The sequence below is a fragment of the Microplitis demolitor genome, chromosome 1 (assembly GCF_026212275.2).
Source record: "Microplitis demolitor isolate Queensland-Clemson2020A chromosome 1, iyMicDemo2.1a, whole genome shotgun sequence".
NCBI lineage: Eukaryota > Metazoa > Arthropoda > Insecta > Hymenoptera > Braconidae > Microplitis > Microplitis demolitor.
Genome location: NC_068545.1, coordinates 7,926,369 through 7,944,612, shown reverse-complemented (window position 1 = coordinate 7,944,612; position 18,244 = coordinate 7,926,369). Strand labels below are relative to the sequence as shown.

The following is an 18,244-nucleotide window of genomic DNA, read 5'->3' as shown; positions in this document are numbered from 1 at the left end:
GAAAATTCGGGAAGTTATTGGTTTCACCCCGATTTGTAAAAATCGAAATTCCAACAGATATCGACGTTTTTGAGGTTCTAGGAAGCTATTCTGACTAAATTCAAGATGATGTCCGAGTGTATGTCTATATGTACGTCTGTAAATATTCTGTAACTTTTGAACAGATGAACCGATTTTGATCTTCGAGGTGTCATTCGACGCGGCTTATTATTTACTATAAACACTGAGAATTTGAGCTTAATCAGTAGGGTACGTTCAGAAATATTTCGAAAATAAAATTTTTTCAATAATGTTTTTTTTGAATGACTTTTAATTCGCTCGATGGATTGATTTCAAAATCTTATCAGCTCTAAAACTTTGTAAGCCGCGTTGAATGCCACCTCAACCATCAAAATCGGTTCATTCGTTCAAGAGAAATCGTTAACGAAAGAATTTGTCACGATATTTTAATATCGCGGCAGTCTCGCATCAGGTCGGTGAGCAACAGAGGGCAGCACACGCTGCTCACACGTCTCATCCAACATTGTATTATGATTATTGTTTGTTCATTTATAAGATTTCATTTAATTATTGTATTAATAATACTTCATTGATTTCTTAGGTGTGAATTGTGTTTAAATCAGGAGATTTTACTGAGTAAGTTAAGCATATATTTGGATTTTGTAGCGCTGGGGAGAATAGTTGCGCATTTCATTTGTGTGTTGACGATTATTTTAAATTGGTTGGCGCATGCGCGTCAACGCAACAGTTGGCATCCGTAGATTTATTTATTATAAATAAATCTACTAGTTTTATGAATAAATCATTGGTTGGTTTAGCAGTAAATAATATTATGAATTAATTAGGGAAAGTACAATTGGTCATTTAGCGTCGGGAACTTGATAAATTACACGGCCACAGTTATGAGGTACGTTGGTGGTACTGTAAAGAAATAACATGCGACGGTTATATATCTCTATTGGTCAAAGTGAGATATACGACAAAATGGCGTCGGCCTAGGTGCCGGCGTGAGATTCACGTGCTGTCATGGTCAGTCGTGGGATAGTCTCTGTAAGAGTAGCGTGTGAGCTCTGTTACATTAAACTAATTATAAATTTGTCGCCATTTGGTATTTTGTGTAGATAATATAAACCCATTGGCATTAGTTTAGCATTTGGATAACTCACATAAAGGAAAATACATTTACCGTATTAGCGTGCAACCAAGGGAGTTGAATAATACGTAACTGTAAGTACTTTTTGGCTAATACATTGGCGTGTAACTTTGGTTCCCGAGTTGGTGATCATTTGTATATAGCCTAAGCGTGAGAGAGAGAGATAGTAAATTCTGAGTATTGTTAACTGGTCATAAGCATATGATGGAATGCGTGAATGTTATACTCAGTAAATACGAGTACAGTCAGTGAAATTATTCAGTATTTGAGTATTATTTATGAATTATCATTGATTTGATTTGTTAATTATTATTCAACGGAATATTGCTTACGAGTTAGTATTAGTTAGCGTATTGATTATTCCTAACTTGAATTATTAATTATTATTTATTTGAATATTGATTATGAATTATTATTAATTTGCGTATTAAGTATTATTAATTTGAGTTATTAAGTATGGTTAATTTGAATTATTATTATATTTATTTTTGAGTTGATTCATCAAATAATTATTTTATTATTTGCGTTCAAAACAAAATTATTTTGAAATACCGTAAATTCACAATTGGAATTTACTGGGAAGTGGTATTGGGAAATACTTCAAATTCTTATCCAAGATTATTTATTTATTGTTTCCTAATTTACATTTGTTTATGTTCAAGTGTGAGTGAGACTGTTGATTATTAATAGCTATATGTTTTACAATACGTTTATTGTTTATGCAATAGTATTATTATTTGAATTAAGTTTATATGCGCATACTATTACTATTATTTTCTTTTGTAAGTGATTTATTATTATTTTTGAACATTATTTATGTGAGTATGCGCTATATATTGACTGATTATTTTAATTAATTGATGGATAATTAAAGCAAATGGTCATCAACCCGGTATTTATTTAATTTTATTATTTTAATTACTGCTATCTTTCTTGCTATCCTAATTCCTAAAATCTGAAATCGCTATCCTGTCATTTTATTTTATTTTCATTTTCATTTTCTCCGTTGTGTTATTTTGAGTTGATTTTGTTCGTGGGGCACACGAACTGGCGCCCAATTAGGATTTCTAACCCAGCCTGAGCGGAGCAGCCAGTCCAGGGAGATTCAGGACATCTCCAGGTGGGATATTTGGTTCTGGGTTTATTTTATTTTCAGTTTTCGATCAACGGAGAGCCATAACGGCTATTGAGCGCCAACTACACTCCGCCGTGGGACGCGCGAAATAGAAGAGAACGTTATAAATTAAGAAAACATTTTTTTTTAGTATTTTGGAAATTTCTCCAAAACGACTCGATAAATCAATTTCAAAATCTGATCAGTTGTAGAACTCAATAAAACGCGTCGATTACCACCTTAAATGTTCCAATCGGTTTGTTCGTTCGAGAGATATCATTGTAGAAAAATAGTAACAAACGTTATTTTTCGAAAACAAAGGCATAGAAAAGTATTTTCGAGCTCGAAGAGCTCGAAAATGTATCCACAACAATTATTCGAGCTTAAGAAGCTCGAAATGGGCGGAAGTTTTGGGGCTTGCCCTCAGAGTCAACTGACAGACTGATTTTTTTTTAAATTCCGCCTGGTATAATTCTGAAGGAATTTAAATTCTTTAAAAAAAAAAGTACTGCTGCATTGTGTACGACAAACAAGCAGGGAAAAAGTTACGAGGCTTCAAAGATCGACACAAATTGTGTTTCCTCAGTGTTAAATTATTTTTTGTTTTTTTTCATTTCTATTCTATCGAAAAATTTTTTTTTCAAATTCTGACAAGCACGTTCTTTTAGGAAATTTAATTTCCGACATAAAGTATTTGATATCATAATATACGTCAAATGGATGAGAAAGAGGTTACAGGTTTTAAATTTTCTCATTTATTTGACGTATATCTGATATCAAATACTTTCATAGAAAATGAAATTTCCTACAAAAACGTGTTTGTCGAAATTTGAAAAAAAAATTTTTTGATGGAATAAAAATAAAAAATTACAAAGAATAATTTAACACTTAGAAAACAAAATTTTTGTCAATCTTTTAAGCCCCGTAACTTTTTCCCAGTTTGTTTGACGTACATAATACATCAGCACTTTTTTGTAGAGAATGTAACTTCCTACGAATTTATACCAGACGAAATTTAGTCAAAAAATCGGTTGACCAGTTGACCCTATGGGCCAGCCCCAAAACTTCCCGCTGTTTCAAGCTCTTTGAGCTCGAAAAAATTGTTGTGAATACATTTTTGAGCTCTTCGAGCTCGAAAATACTTTTGTATACCGTTCTTTTCGAAACAAAACGTTGCTCACTATTTCTTTTCCAACGATATCTCTCAAACAATTCGACTAATTGAGACGGTTGAAATGACAACAGACGCCTTTTATTAAGTTCTAGAGCTGATTAGATTTTGAAATTGATTTATGTAGTTGTTTCTAAGAAATTTAAAAAAAAACTAATAAAAAAAATTTTTTTTAATTCTTTCGTTCACGGTTTCTCTTGAACAAATGAATTAATTTCGATGGTTGAGGCGGCATTCAACGCGGCTTATAAAGTTTTAGAGCTGATTAGAATTGGGAATCAATCCACTCAGCACATTAAAAGTTATCCAAAAAAAAAACATTTTTGAAAAAATTTTATTTTTGGAATATCTCCGAACGCAACCTCCCGATCAAGCTCTTTTAACTTCCCGCTTAGAAAATCGATGATTTTCAAAAATTTCGAGAAGTTATTGTTTTCACCCCGATTTTCGAAAATCGAGTTTTCATCAGATGTCGACGTTTTAAGATCCTAGGAAGCTATTCTGACTATTTTCAGAATGATGTCCGAGTGTCTGTATGTGTGTGTGTGTGTGTGTGTGTGTGTGTGTGTGTGTGTGTGTGTGTGTGTGTGTGTGTGTGTGTGTGTGTGTGTGTGTGTGTGTGTGTGTGGATGTGTGTGAATGGTCTATAACTTTTTAACTAATGAATTGATATGGATGTTTAAGGCGGCAATTGAAAGAGCTTGTTGGCCATCAACTTTCCTAAAAATTTTAGAACATTTGATCAAGTAGACTCGAAAGTATTGGCGAATTACGAAAAAAAAAAAAAAAAGATTTTTTAGTTTTTTATTGATTTCTAGGAAACGAATTGAACGATCAACTTTAAAATCTAAGCAGCTCTGAAACTCAATAAAACGCGTCGAATGCCGCCTTAACCATCTCAATCGGTTAATTCGCTCGAGAGATATCATTGGAGAAAGAAATAATAAAAAACGGTTTTTTGCAAACATCTTCAAGACTGCTGAATCGATCGCTTTCAAATTCTAATCAGCTCTAGAATTCAATAAAACGCGCTCATTGCCACCTCAAATGTCACAATCAGTTAGTTCAAAAGATATCAGCGTTGAAAAGTTAAAAAAATAACATTCTATGTTATTTTTACCAGATAAATCAAAATGTACTCTACTAAAATGCGTCTAAAATCTTACAAACTTTTCCTTTTTATGGTCTCTTTTGATCATTATATAATGCCATTAAATTTGTTCTTAAGTTTAATCCATATTATCAACGAAAAAATCGAAAAAACACAGTTTTTAATCATTTTCTCGGATATTTTACATATTATTGTTCTGACCTAAAGCAAAACTCATTCAAATATTGATTTCGATCACTGACATTGATTTCTGCCTCAATACATTTAGTTTATTGAACATAATCAGGAATTAAAATTTAAAAACCGCTTGTTCATTAATGATTTTCGATTCTTAAACTTTTAAACTTTAGCATAAAGCATAACTTGTTAGAGTTTGAAAAGCTCATAAAAAAACAATCGCATGCAATAAGATTTTCGAGCTCGAAGAGCTCGAAACTATAGTTACATCAATATTTTCGATTCCCTTGAGCTCGAAAACAGCGGGAAGTTTTGGGGCTGGCCCGCAGGGCCAACCGACGTCCGGATTTTTTTTAAAGCTTTTAGATATTGACAAGCTGCGTCGAATGCCACCTTGACGATCAAAATCGTATCATCTGTTCAAAAGTTACAGATATTTACATAAGTACGTGCGTACGTACGTACACACATACATAATACACTCGGACATCATCGTGAAATTAATCAGAATAGCTTCCTAGAACCTCAAACTGACAAGATCTGATAGAAATTCAGTTTTCAAAAATCAGACGGAAACCAATAACCCCTTTCTTTTAATAGTTCAATTTTAAAGATATTTGGCTGAAATTTGGTGAGGATTTTGTTTAAAATATAAAGTAACTTTTGAGCCCATAAGAGTTTAAAAAAAAAATATGTTTTTTTTTTGGGACACCTTAAAATGTATATATAAATACTTATATCAACTTTTGAACCAAATGTATTTCTTGACTCAGCCCGTCAAGCTGAGTTTAGAGGTAACAAAATTTTTCGAAAATTTTATCATGGAGACAAATGAAATAGTTATATTTCTATGAAATCTACTTAAAGAAAGAAACAAAAAAATTATTTTTAAATCAAATGTACCCTCAGAAATCAATTTTGAATCAATGAAAATGTAAAAATAATTGATAAAACATGCCAGTGTTTACTTTTTTCGTCTGACTAATTCAGCTTTATTACAAAAATAATATGAAACATTATTAATGTCAAACGCACGTGCATCGAAATTATAATAATTATATGAGTGAGCCATGTGCATCCGCATCTGCAGGATTATTTATTAGGCTCCATTGGAAAACCTGTAGGTCTGCAGTATGTGTCAATATAATATATAATGGAATAATGCTTGTTGTTGACAATACAAACTCTGGATAGAGTATAGTATTACATTCCGCACGACGTAGTACAGGATGTGGAGGACAAAGAAAAAAGAATAAAGAAAAAAGTATGTGTAGTCAATTCGTTTCGCAAGATTACCATTCAACTTGAATTAAATTTGGTATAATCTATATATATATATATATATATATATATATATATATATATATAAAGAAATGATGTGTTAGATTATAAGTTTAACCCTCGAAGATTCAACGAATCAAACATTATTTGATCTGCTAAATTATACGAGTGGTCTGTAGATAAACAACAGAAGACAAGTGGATTCAGTCTTCGTATTTTATTATATCCGTTCTGCTTCGGATTCTCATCATCTTGACATAATGCGCGCGTGTGTGTATGTGTGTGCGTGTGTGTGTGTGTGTATGTGAGTTTTGCTAAAATAAGATATGTGTTTAACGAAAAACTTTGGGGATGAGTTATATATCATGAGCTATAGTATAAGGGTGTATATCAGAAATAGTTGAAAAAAGATGGTGACTAGAAAAGATTCTGTGGGCGGCTTATGTAGGTGTGGTGTGCGTTACAGCCGTAGAGAAAAATATTAAGGGTTAGGCGCGTCTACATCACAAAGTCTCTGTGAGTTAAGATTTGCACGAAAGACCTTGTTAAGTAATATACTTATCGTTGAATCACAGCCTACTAGCAAACCGTGTGTTGACGTCCTTACAAATTTTTTTTTTTAGCAACTATTTTAAGGATGCATTAGAAAATATAAATGAAAGTAAGCACTATAGTATTTTTTTTTCTTTTTTTTTTTGAGAGAGAGAGAGAGAGAAAGAGAAAGAGAGAGAAGCGAAAAAAAGAAAGAAGATACAGCTATCAACTGTGTTTTTATAAATGTACTGAAATAAATATGTAAAAGATGAATTAAAAACTATGTTATGAGTCTTGAATTAGAATAAATGTTCTATTATTATACGAATTCATACACTACAGATTCATATCTGAGTACCAAAAAATTGAAACAATGATCTTTGTGCTGATAGAGGTAGTAATTGAAAAAGCTTCCGAAGGTCAAACGAAGACATTTGTGTTAGATTAAGAAATGATGAAGGTAAGTATAGAAGGAGACAGTATCGTATTACTTGACACATTTTTGATGATATATTTACCTGCTTTTGTCACACGAGTGTTTTACCGTGAGAATATCGTCAAAAGTTGTAATAATATAATGACAAAAAAATAAGAAGTTTTGCAGTAAAACTTTAGTTGAATTTTATTTTATGTATGGAGATCGAGCTGTCTTGTACAAAGATTGATGTATTTCTATAACTTAAAGAGACTAACTTAAAGTCTAGGTGCAATTTTCATAAGAGCAAAGAGTGGAACAAAGGGCGTATATTTGAGCGGCAGTAATGAAAAACTTATATTAAATATACCCGGGAAAAAAATTTAGATCTATTCTGCATTTTGGCCAGATCTGTTTAGATCAAATTAGATCTACTCTGATCAGAATAGATCTGCTTGGATCTGAACAGATCAAGGTAAAGAAGAAACACCCTTAGATCTGCTCAGATCAAATTAGATTTAATTCGCTAGATCTAAATAGATCTGTTTTTTTATCTCTATCCTAATAGAAATTGATATGTCTGATTAAAAATATATTAAATATATTACAATAATATAAAATATATAGGATTGAAGCCATTAATATTAAAAGTAAACGTTTCATATTCCATATGAGATCAGCTTTATTTTCTCTTTTAAATGATACAATTGAAATTTAACTTGATAAAGATTCATAATAAAGACCACTCTCCTCCAAACAATACAAATTAACATATAATTAAGAAGATACTAATTTAAATAAAACAAAATATCCAATAGTTATTGATCTCGACGGTAATATAAAATGAGTATAAGTATTGAAATATTGTCATAGATTAGATTGATTTTTTGTTAAATAAAAATGATTATAATCAATACGAAACATTTCGCATAAATATGAAGGATCACTTTTTTATAAACAATAATGAAAGTAATCTCGTTTTAAGATACATAAAGAATTTTTCCTTAAAGTATTTTATACTTATTTACCCAAGAAAGTTATCTAACGATGTATATGAAGTACCTATATGAATATCAGATAAAATCGATAGAAGATTATTATCATGTTTATAGTTTCTATGATAATAGAATTATCAGCTGAACAGACAAGAAAATGTATTTATTTTAATTACGATAGACTTTTTACAACTATCAACATTTAGGTAAACGTGTCAAAATTCAGCTAGTTAATCTTATAATTATAATATAATGTGAAGCACTATTTATTTATAATCTGTACAGATCTAATCTAATCAGAGCAGATCTAAACTTTTTTTCCCGCGAAAAAGTTATATCAGCTCAGATCTGGTTTGATCCGTACAGGTCCAATCAGATCTATTTATATTTACTTCATAAATTGATCGCTTAATCAATGTTGATCTATTTTGATCTGATTAGATCTAGGTTGATCTAACTTGATCTAGGTTGATCTGACTTGATTAGATTTGATCAGAGTAGATCTGGACTATTTTTTCCCAAAGAAAAATGTTATATTTGCTCAGATCTAGTTTGATCTGAACAGATCAAATCAGATCTACTCTGAACTGGGTTCAGTATAAATTATGATCAAATTTGATCTGAGCTGATCTAATGTGATCAGAACAGATCTCATTTTTTTTTCTCGCGTAAATAACTTATTTTACGTGAAATGTTTATTGAATTTTTTTTTCTTTTCAAGGCAACAATACTATTTATTGAATTTCACAATCTGATAATATATGCGGCAGGTGTAATTATTATTTTTTCTAGTTTTAAATTTTTTTATAAATTAAAAAAAATAATAATAAACTATTTCAAAATAGTCTATTGTAAGCAGAGCGCCCAGACTACATTTGAAACGCGTGGTTTCCCAATAACCAATCACAACGCGAGGAGCGTCGACCCCTATCGGCTACCGTCATGTGTCGATAAGCTATCTTTCCTGTACTTATGTTTACACTTAAAACTTTAATGTCGTATCCATTAGTAAACTTTATTCACGTCTGGCTGTTACTTAAAACCGCTAAATTTGTCTGGTGATTTGCAGGTATTATTAAAATTACTCAATAAATACGATAATTAAAATTTCACATTGCCAAAAGTATAGTTTTTAAGAATTATAATAAAATACGTTCAGAGGGGTCTGGCAATAATTTATAACTGACAAAAAAGTCTGGCACTTTTTTTTTTAATTATATAAGACCTAAATTAAAAGATTAAAAAAAATTAAGTTGCCAAAAATACATTTTTTTTTATTTTTATTTTTTTGCAAATGTACACAGCTGCACGATTTTATTTTCAAGGTAGCATATAGCCGCACCACCGCCGAAGCATAGCTGTACGCTTTTATTTGATTCCGGAGGACAGTAAAAAAATATTGAACTACAGAAATACAGAAGACTAGGTATAAATTTTAAATTTATTTTTAAAAAATTGTATTCTCTTATTTTATATTTTTTAATTTTTTGTTCAATTATTTCGGTGATTCTGGGATTATCAGACATGCAAATAATTGAATTTCTAATCGAATTACAAATTTTTAATTCAGAGGAAAAACGCTAGACTTGTCAACGACTGCACACGCTTTAGTGAGATTTGAACTTGGGACCCTGCGGACGAAAGACCGAGGCTTTAACGACGAGGCTATGCAACAAAAAAACAAACTTGGGAAAACAAATTAAAAAAAAAAACTTTTTTTTTCAAGTAATGGATGTTCATCTATAAGCGAGAAATCGTTAAGAACAAATTTTTTTCGTTTCTGTACACTTTGAACGCTCTTTATTTGACTATCCGTATCGTATAGTAACATTACAACTCGATCGTGTTCAATAAATAAAAATTTATGGTAAAATTACAAACCACTGTAATTCTACAATATAATTTGTAAGAAAGAAATTATGGTTTGTGAAATTCTAATGATTTCATTATAATATAGATCGCAATAGTTTTTTGTGATCTTACAAAAAATTATGGCAAATTAATTACAAACATCTTTTGTAAACTTTAAACGCTTTTCATTCAAAATCAACGTATTGTTTTGCAAAATTACAACTGGTGTATAATAAATGAAAATTTATGGCAAAAATTACGAGACACTCTGTAATTCTACGATAAAATTTGTAAAAAAATTTAAGGATTGTAAAATTTCAATGATTATATTGTAATATTAATCACAATATTTTGTTGTAATTTTACTGAAAATTGTATAAAATTGAATTACAAATATTTTTTGTAAATTTTGAATGCATTTTATTTAAAATCAATGTACTATTTTGTAAAATTACAACTCGTGTACGATTTATGCACAATGATCGTAAAATTACAACTCATTTTAGTAGTTTCCCTAACGCATCATGAAAAATTACTCAAATTGTGTTATAATCTTGTATTGACATACATTGCTTTGTACTTTTACTACACCACTGCTTTGTAAAAATATTGTAATTTTACAAAAATTTTTAACAGTGTGTATACACTCATACTATAGATTAAAGGAACAGAAAAATTTTAGAAATTTTTTAGTGATTTTTGCAAAACTGTAGCTCCGTGAAAAATAATCTTATCGGGATTTAAAAAGGAGCTTTTTATAGCTTGAAATCTCTAGTTTCAGTGCATTTTCATCAACATTAATTTAGAGCTTCAGCTATTGCACAAACATGAGAAATACCGCGAGGATAAAATTTTCTAAATTTTTTCTTTTCTTTGAGAGAGTCCACGGGCTGCAAAAAAATTTTTTCAACTAAATCTATGCATATGTGGTGTTGCCAATTTATTTAGCTTCAATTTAGCTTTTTTTTAACCTCGTTGGGCAATTTGTCGCAGAGATATCGGCCTTTAAACAAAAAGTGATCTTTTTGGCTTTGATCATCGATATTTCAGGTACCAATGATCGCACAGTAAATTCGAGGGCGGCGTTAAAAACTTGGATAAATCTTCTACAAGACCTTATCATCATTTTTTGAAAACAATTTTTTTTTTGTTTTTAACATCCATTAGAAGTACAAAAACATGACTTTTTTGGGTTTTTTAGTAAATTAACCACTACTCTGTAAATATCGATGAAAAAACTAATGTTGCCAGGGACTTTTTTAGCTTAGTGTACCCCTAATAACCCTACATATTTCCAAATTGATCTATCGAACCGTTTTTTGGCCGTAATCGATCAAAGTTTTGCTGAATAATTAAAGGAATAAGTTTTGTTCCTTTAATTGTGTAATGATCATCAAGATAAAAAAATATTTTTTTTTTACTTTTCCTTCATTTTTGGGTTGGTTACCCACTAAATGTGAGGGAAGGAGAAAAAAAAATGTCAAAAAAAAATTTTCAACCACAAAATCACGTTTTAATTTTTTGTTTCCTTTGACTTTTTTTGAATTTCTTTATTTAAAATATTTTTTTTTCTTTTCAATAAATTCAAGTGTCCCCTTCAAAACAGAATAAAGATCATTTCTATAACTATCATGGTTTTCAAGATATTAAAAAAATAACGTTGAAAAATTAGAAAAATTTCGATTTGACATGAAATGACCCAATGACGTCAACCCGGAACTGCATACAATTTTCTTGCCTACCCCACCCTCAAACAGCATCAATAACTACCCGTCTCCTACTAGTATCAACACAACACACAGTAAACCATATGCCAACGCTGCGCAGCTAAGGCCAGAACCCACAGCAATTCCAAATATAGAACAAGTTATTGAGAAATCATATACCGACCTAAAAGATGTGATCTTTAAACAGACAGAATTACTGTAAATACCATGATAAATATACTTACACGATTATCTAGAAAAATATGAGCAATCTATTTAAAATAGCGCTGTGGAAATCCAATGGCATTCAGTGTAAGTGCAATGAAGTCAAGCTGTCTTGCAAAGAAACCGGATAGACATTCTATCAGTTTCCGAAACGCACTCTACTCAAAAAAACCTTTTTAGAATACCAGGATTGATTTTCTATGACACAAAACACCCTGATGGTACTACTATCAGTAATTAATAATCGATAATTTGAATGAAAAATTACTCGAATGATAATTTACTTCTTCGTGGTCCATTATTTCTAGTCATATTTATATGTATATAGATAGATAATGGTGAGAGCATGGCGCCAAGTTTTAGTGTAGGCGGTGATAGACAGAGAACTTCCTGACAGTTAGAAAACGGAAGGCCGAATCATTTGGAATAATGAAGGGAGGTTTTTTTGGGACATAAGGATCGGTAAATCCAGTGGGCAACAAGATGGATACCTTGTACGTTCTTTCAGTCCTTCTACATAATATGAGAAGATCCTCTACTTTGTATCTGGTAAAGAAAGAACTGTGCGAGCATCTAAGTATTCAAGCAGACCAAAATCAAAAGCAAAGAATTATGAATAGAAGTATTTTCGTAAAAAAAATTCTTTAATTTTTTTTTTTTTTCTAAGCATTTTATGAACTACAAATAAAAAAAAAGTTAAGGAATTTTTTTTTGCGAAAATACTTCCATTCATAATTCATTGTATAATTGAGTTAGAGCTTCGATTAAAAGCTCAATTTGTTCGTTATTTAATAAAGAATAAATAAGGCTTGAAGTGTTCTAGTCGTATCTTCAATAGTTTATAAGTTATTTAAATAACAATGAAGAAAAACAGAAAGGTAGCGACAAGTCCAACTGTACAATAATTTTAAAAATTCTATAAAAATAGAAAAAAAATTTTCTCAATAAAAAATACACATGGTTGTTTTTAGTATTTTTTTTAGTATTTGAAAAAAATATTGCGTAAAAATTCATTTAGTTATAACAAATTGTTTGTTAAATAAACAAATAAAAAATGATTAAAAAAATTTTTTTTTACAATATAAGAGAACATGATAAATTATGATTTTAGAAAAAAAAATGGTTCCTTAATATTAATAATAAGAATAAAAAAAAAATTGTTAATTAGCAAAGGCGTTTTTCTGCAATAAATAAATTTTTTTAAGAAACGATTTTTTTCTTAAAAATCATTATTTTCATTAAGCATCTTATTTCCAAAAAAAAATTTTCAAAAATCTTATTAACAATGCATTTGTTTATAACAATTATTTAAACAATGCAAGTAAAAATTTTTAAAAAATTATTGTCATGTAGCTTTTAGCGATAAAAATACAAATTAATAAAAATAGTGAAAAAAAAATTTTTTTTTAATTACTTTATTTATGTTTTTCATTTTTCAATACTTTAGATTGTTGATAAAGTGAAAAATCAAATTTTTTTAATTTTTCCAACGGCGATCGTTTCTAAGCCCTTTCAAAAATAGCTTCAAGAAGTAAAAAAAATTCTGGGTTTTTAGTTTACAAATAATCATAGTTCTTATGCAAACTTTCAACAGGTAAAAATTAACTAATTAACAAAAGCATAGTTAATTGAAAAATCGGGGTAAAATTTTTTTTTCGGCGGATTATTATTTATTCATGTGTTTTGAAAGTACCAAATTTTTTATTTCTTAATATTTATATTTAATCGGTTAAAATAATTTTTATTCATTATGCTATTGATTCGGTCAACACGCGTGCTCGCGCTGCTACCCGTTTTTAGTCCCATTTTCACCGTTAAATTAAAATTATAAATACCGTCGGTACAAGTCGGGGAGAAAGTACTTTTTTTTAGGAAATTTCCTCTTCTTTAAGGATTTTTTTTTTAATTGTGGATACCTCAGATAGTTTTCGAAATATTTGCAAAAAACCAAACCTTTTTTTTTTTTTTTACTAAATTGTTTATAACTTTTACAATTTTTGCGAGCCCCAATTTTCCACTTGAACATTTTTTCTAGATGCCATTTCGAATCGAATGAGACCAAAATCATATTTTCGATGAAGTTAAACAGGTTTTCGTCAAAAAGGCACTTGTTGACTATACTATAACCTCAACCAACACTCTTAAAAGGTCAGAAACTGGGCCCCTTGCCTTATTTTTGGATTCAACATAGCATGTAAGCTGTAAACACATGTGAATGATATCTAAATTCTAAATCAGCTGTCCTGTTTAAAATGGTTACCAAGGATACCAACGATGTCATAACAATAGTTCAATCAGCGAGAGCCTATCGTAAAAATCGGTCTATTGGTTGATCCTGCGGGCCAGCTCCAGAACTTCCCACCGTTTTCAAGTTCCTTGAGCTCCATGGGCTCCTTGAGCTCTGTGAGCTCCTTGAGTTCGAGAACATATTTTCGAGCTCGTCGAGCTTAAAAATACTTTTGTATGCCATTATTTTCGAAAAAAACTGTTTTAAGCATTTCTTTCTCCCACGATATCTCACGAACGAATTAACTGATTTTGAAGGGAGAGGCGGAAATCGACACGTTTTATTGAGTTCTAAAGCTGATTAGATTTTAGACTTGATTGCATTAGTCACTTCAAAGATAATAAAAAAAAACCATTTTTTACCATTTCTTCCTGAGTCGAAATTCAACAACCGATTTAATCGTAACATTTTCCAATCACTTTGATGTTTCCTTTACCATCTGAAAAGACGCCTGTTTTGACCGCGCAAGATGAAACATAAGAATAAGTACGATTAAACCAGGTCTGAAATCATAATAATAATAACAAAAAATATCTCTTTAATAATCTGTAAGAAAATGAACTAAAATTACATAAAATTTCATAGAATTTTAGGTTTTTTTGTTAACTTTTTACACATCTCATAAAACATTTAAAAATCTCATAAAACATTTAAAAATTTAATGATATTTCTTATATGGATTTTACATTTTTTTTTTTTTTTATTTAAATTCATGCTATTTTTTATTCCAATTCGACATTTTTAAATTTTTTTTATTATTATTAAATTTCATACTATTTTTTTCATGGTGATCTCAATTTCATTTGAGCGTAAAATTTAATTGATTTTCATAATAGCCCTCTAAATGGTACGAAATTTTTTAAAATTTTGAACGGCCAGCAAAAAAAAATCGTTATAAAAATCTAAGTTTTTATACATTTTTAAAATATATTTGTAATTTATTAAATCTTCAATTATAAAATAATTTTTCCTCGGGTTGCTGTAAAATAAAAAAAAAAAAAAAAAAAAAATTAAAAAATCTATGTGGGTTTTGAACCTACACTTGCTAGGTACTTTTAAAGATGATGATTATTAGTATTTTTGCTCAAGCCTGATTCGATCGTAAAGTAGTCAAAAGTGGACAAAACTTCACTAGTTACGATGAAACCAGGTGTTCTATCGTATAGATATTAATGCAGTAGAGATCCGTTTTAATCGTCAAATATGTGTCTGAAATGTATAGAAAAAGAATACGATCAAAACAGTCTTAAGATTTTGACTCGGGTTTCTCCCGCGATATCTCTTGAACAAATTAACCAATTGAAATAGCTAAGACGGCAATCGATCCGTTCCCTATAGTCCTAGAGCTTATTGGATTTTGAAGTCGATAGTTCGACTTGTTTCTGAGAAACCAATAAAAAACTAAAAAAAAAATTTTTTATTCGTAATTCGCAAATACTTTCGAGTCAACTTGATCAAATAATCTGAAATTTTCAGGAAACTTGATGGCCAACAAGCTTCTTTGATTGCTGCAAGAACCATTCAAATCGGTTAATCAGTTCAAAAGTTATAGACCGGTCACACACACATACACACACACACACACACACACACACACACACACACACACACACACACACACACACACACACACGCGCGCGCGCGGACATTATTCTGAAAAGAGTCAGGACAGCTTCATAGGACCTCAAAATGTCGAGATCTGATGAAAACTCGATTTTCGACAATTGGGATGAAAACAATAACTTCCCGAAATTTTTGAAAATCATCGATTTTCTTAGCGGGAAGTTAAGAGAAGTGTTTTAATTGTTATTTCGTACAGGTATTTAGAGATGATGAAAAACAATCATATCCTGGAGAGATCACAAATTATACCTATACTAGCTATCCCTCACCCGCTTCGCTGGGCTGAAATTTATGTTTAGTTAATAATAAACTATTTTTGAAAAATTTTACATTTATTATTAATTATTTTTTTTAAATGTACTTTTTTTCAATATACACCTATTTATAATATTAAATTACAATTTTAAAGTCCAACCAAATTATAATTAATTTACATAATTACATTATTAAATTAAAAAGTTATGACAATACTTCTTTGTACACTAAATTATGGTTCATACCATCTTCTGGGTGCATAAATAAATAAGCTGGAAGACTTATAATCTTTAAAAACTATTAAAAACAATTAGAATATATTTACAAATACATAGAGTTTAGGAAATTAAATAATATTAGTTCCGTGATTATCGTAAAATTTTAGTGAATGTATCCGACTCAACCAAAGAATCATAAAAGTTGAACTCCTAATAACTACTCCTTCAGAAAGCCTACCCTGCTTAAAAAATCTGATAGATTCTTATAACTGTATGTTTGAGGCCCTATACTTAACTATAGCACTTCTCATAGAAGTTATTTATTCTTATAAAATCTCTATAGGAATGCATGAGAATCTATTGGATTTTATGAGATTTTCTAAACAGGGTAAATACAAAATACTCAACGCCTTTATTAAATTAAAAACACATACGTCTTCACTATCAATTCTTTAAAACTGTTTAGAATAATAATTTTTTAACTTTTATTGTACTATTAATTTTTAAACCAACAAAAATTACATACTCATATAATTGATTAGCCCTGATGTACCGATGACGAATAATAATGATACCTCACAAATGCATTATTATAAATAATTTTTGACAGCCCTCGATTTACCAAATATCAAATCGATAAATAAACATAACCAACAGAATTAAAAAATTTATTTTAAACAAATGACAACCGAATAGAATAAATTTAGTTACAATAAAAATTAATTATTTCTAAATCAAAAAAATATAAGCTCCGGATAAGTAATCACCAACATATCATATACTAAAACCTTCTCCGAAACACGCATCTTATAGCATAAGTATTATTTTGATCGGTATATTATTTTTTCGCAGTATAACCGAACAAAAAAATCGGCTCTCCATTTATTAGTATAGATTACATTACACTATAGATATAAAAGTCGATAAGTCATCACTCGAAAATAGATTCTTATCGTCTTTGAAGCGGTATATCTTGATTCTGAAAAGTCGATTATCGACTAATGTCAGAATTAAATTTTCTATTCCTGCGTTCGGGCAGCCACCTTCACCTTAATCTGAAGTCGTCTTGTTTCATCCCTTGTCACACAATATACTATGAATAATCACTTAATACTTTTACAATTTAAGGCACCTAGAACTTTTTTTTTCACAAAATTATCATTTTTTCTATTACTCTCGAATTAAAAATGAAAATTATATTTTTAATATAAATTTCTACGGAGATCACTTTCATTCCGAATTATTGCGAGAACAAGAATACAAAACTTTTTATGAAAAAATTAAAAAATCTGTTTGAAGTTACCTGATTCCTGCTCTAAAACTTTTATTTATCAATGCAAAGTTCTTTTTAATTTTCTATAAATTTAACTGAAACCTGAAATATTTAGCCTATTAAATTTAAGAATCGATTACCTGCATTTCCCATTTGAATTTTTTTTTTTTTTAAGTCATTTTTCGATTTTATGACCTCATAACTTTTAATGCTGATGACATACAAAAACTCTGCATATTTTTTTCAAAGTAAATTTTTATAAAGATCATATCAGGAAATCGAAAAAAATAAATAAACAATAATTACTTTTTGAGTTCATAATTTAATGTATAGCTGACAAACTAAAATTGATTCAATAAACTAATAATCAATAAATTATTAAATTTATCAAAAACTAGTCAATGAAGACGTAAATAATAAGGTTATAGTAAATTGATTACAATTTATTTAGATTAGAAAAAGATATTCTATATGTAATGAGCTAATGGTAATATGTAATGGAATTGATGAGTTGATGAGCATTATATTTTCAGAATGAAATAGTAGTAGACATAAACTGTTAAGGATAAAAAACATGTAATTTGTTGAGCATTTGTCAAGGGTAATGATAAATAATCAAGCATAGATAAATAATAAAATATTGAAAGCTGAACGTTGAATAGTATTAGGCAAAAGAATAAAAAATAGACAAGAATAGAACGGTTACACAAGTTTCTGGATATTGCTATCACGCCATCTCAGTCGAAGAGCAGATTGCTCTCTTTATCTCTTTCATTCTCTCGTTCTCGTCTTCTTAGTTGCCCTTTGCTCACTTCAATTTTGTCGTGATAGTATGGGCGGCAATATGTTTCAAAA

At 29.7% G+C, this 18,244-nt stretch overlaps 1 long non-coding RNA gene across 1 annotated transcript; it reads left to right on the top strand.

Annotated features, from left to right (window-relative positions):
- Positions 1–913: 913 nt before the first annotated feature.
- LOC128667767 (uncharacterized) lies at positions 914–10,063 on the top strand. Its single transcript, XR_008403727.1, has 3 exons — positions 914–1,227; positions 9,277–9,377; positions 9,522–10,063. It is a non-coding gene; the product is annotated as an uncharacterized LOC128667767 (long non-coding RNA).
- The last annotated feature ends 8,181 nt before the right edge of the window (positions 10,064–18,244 follow it).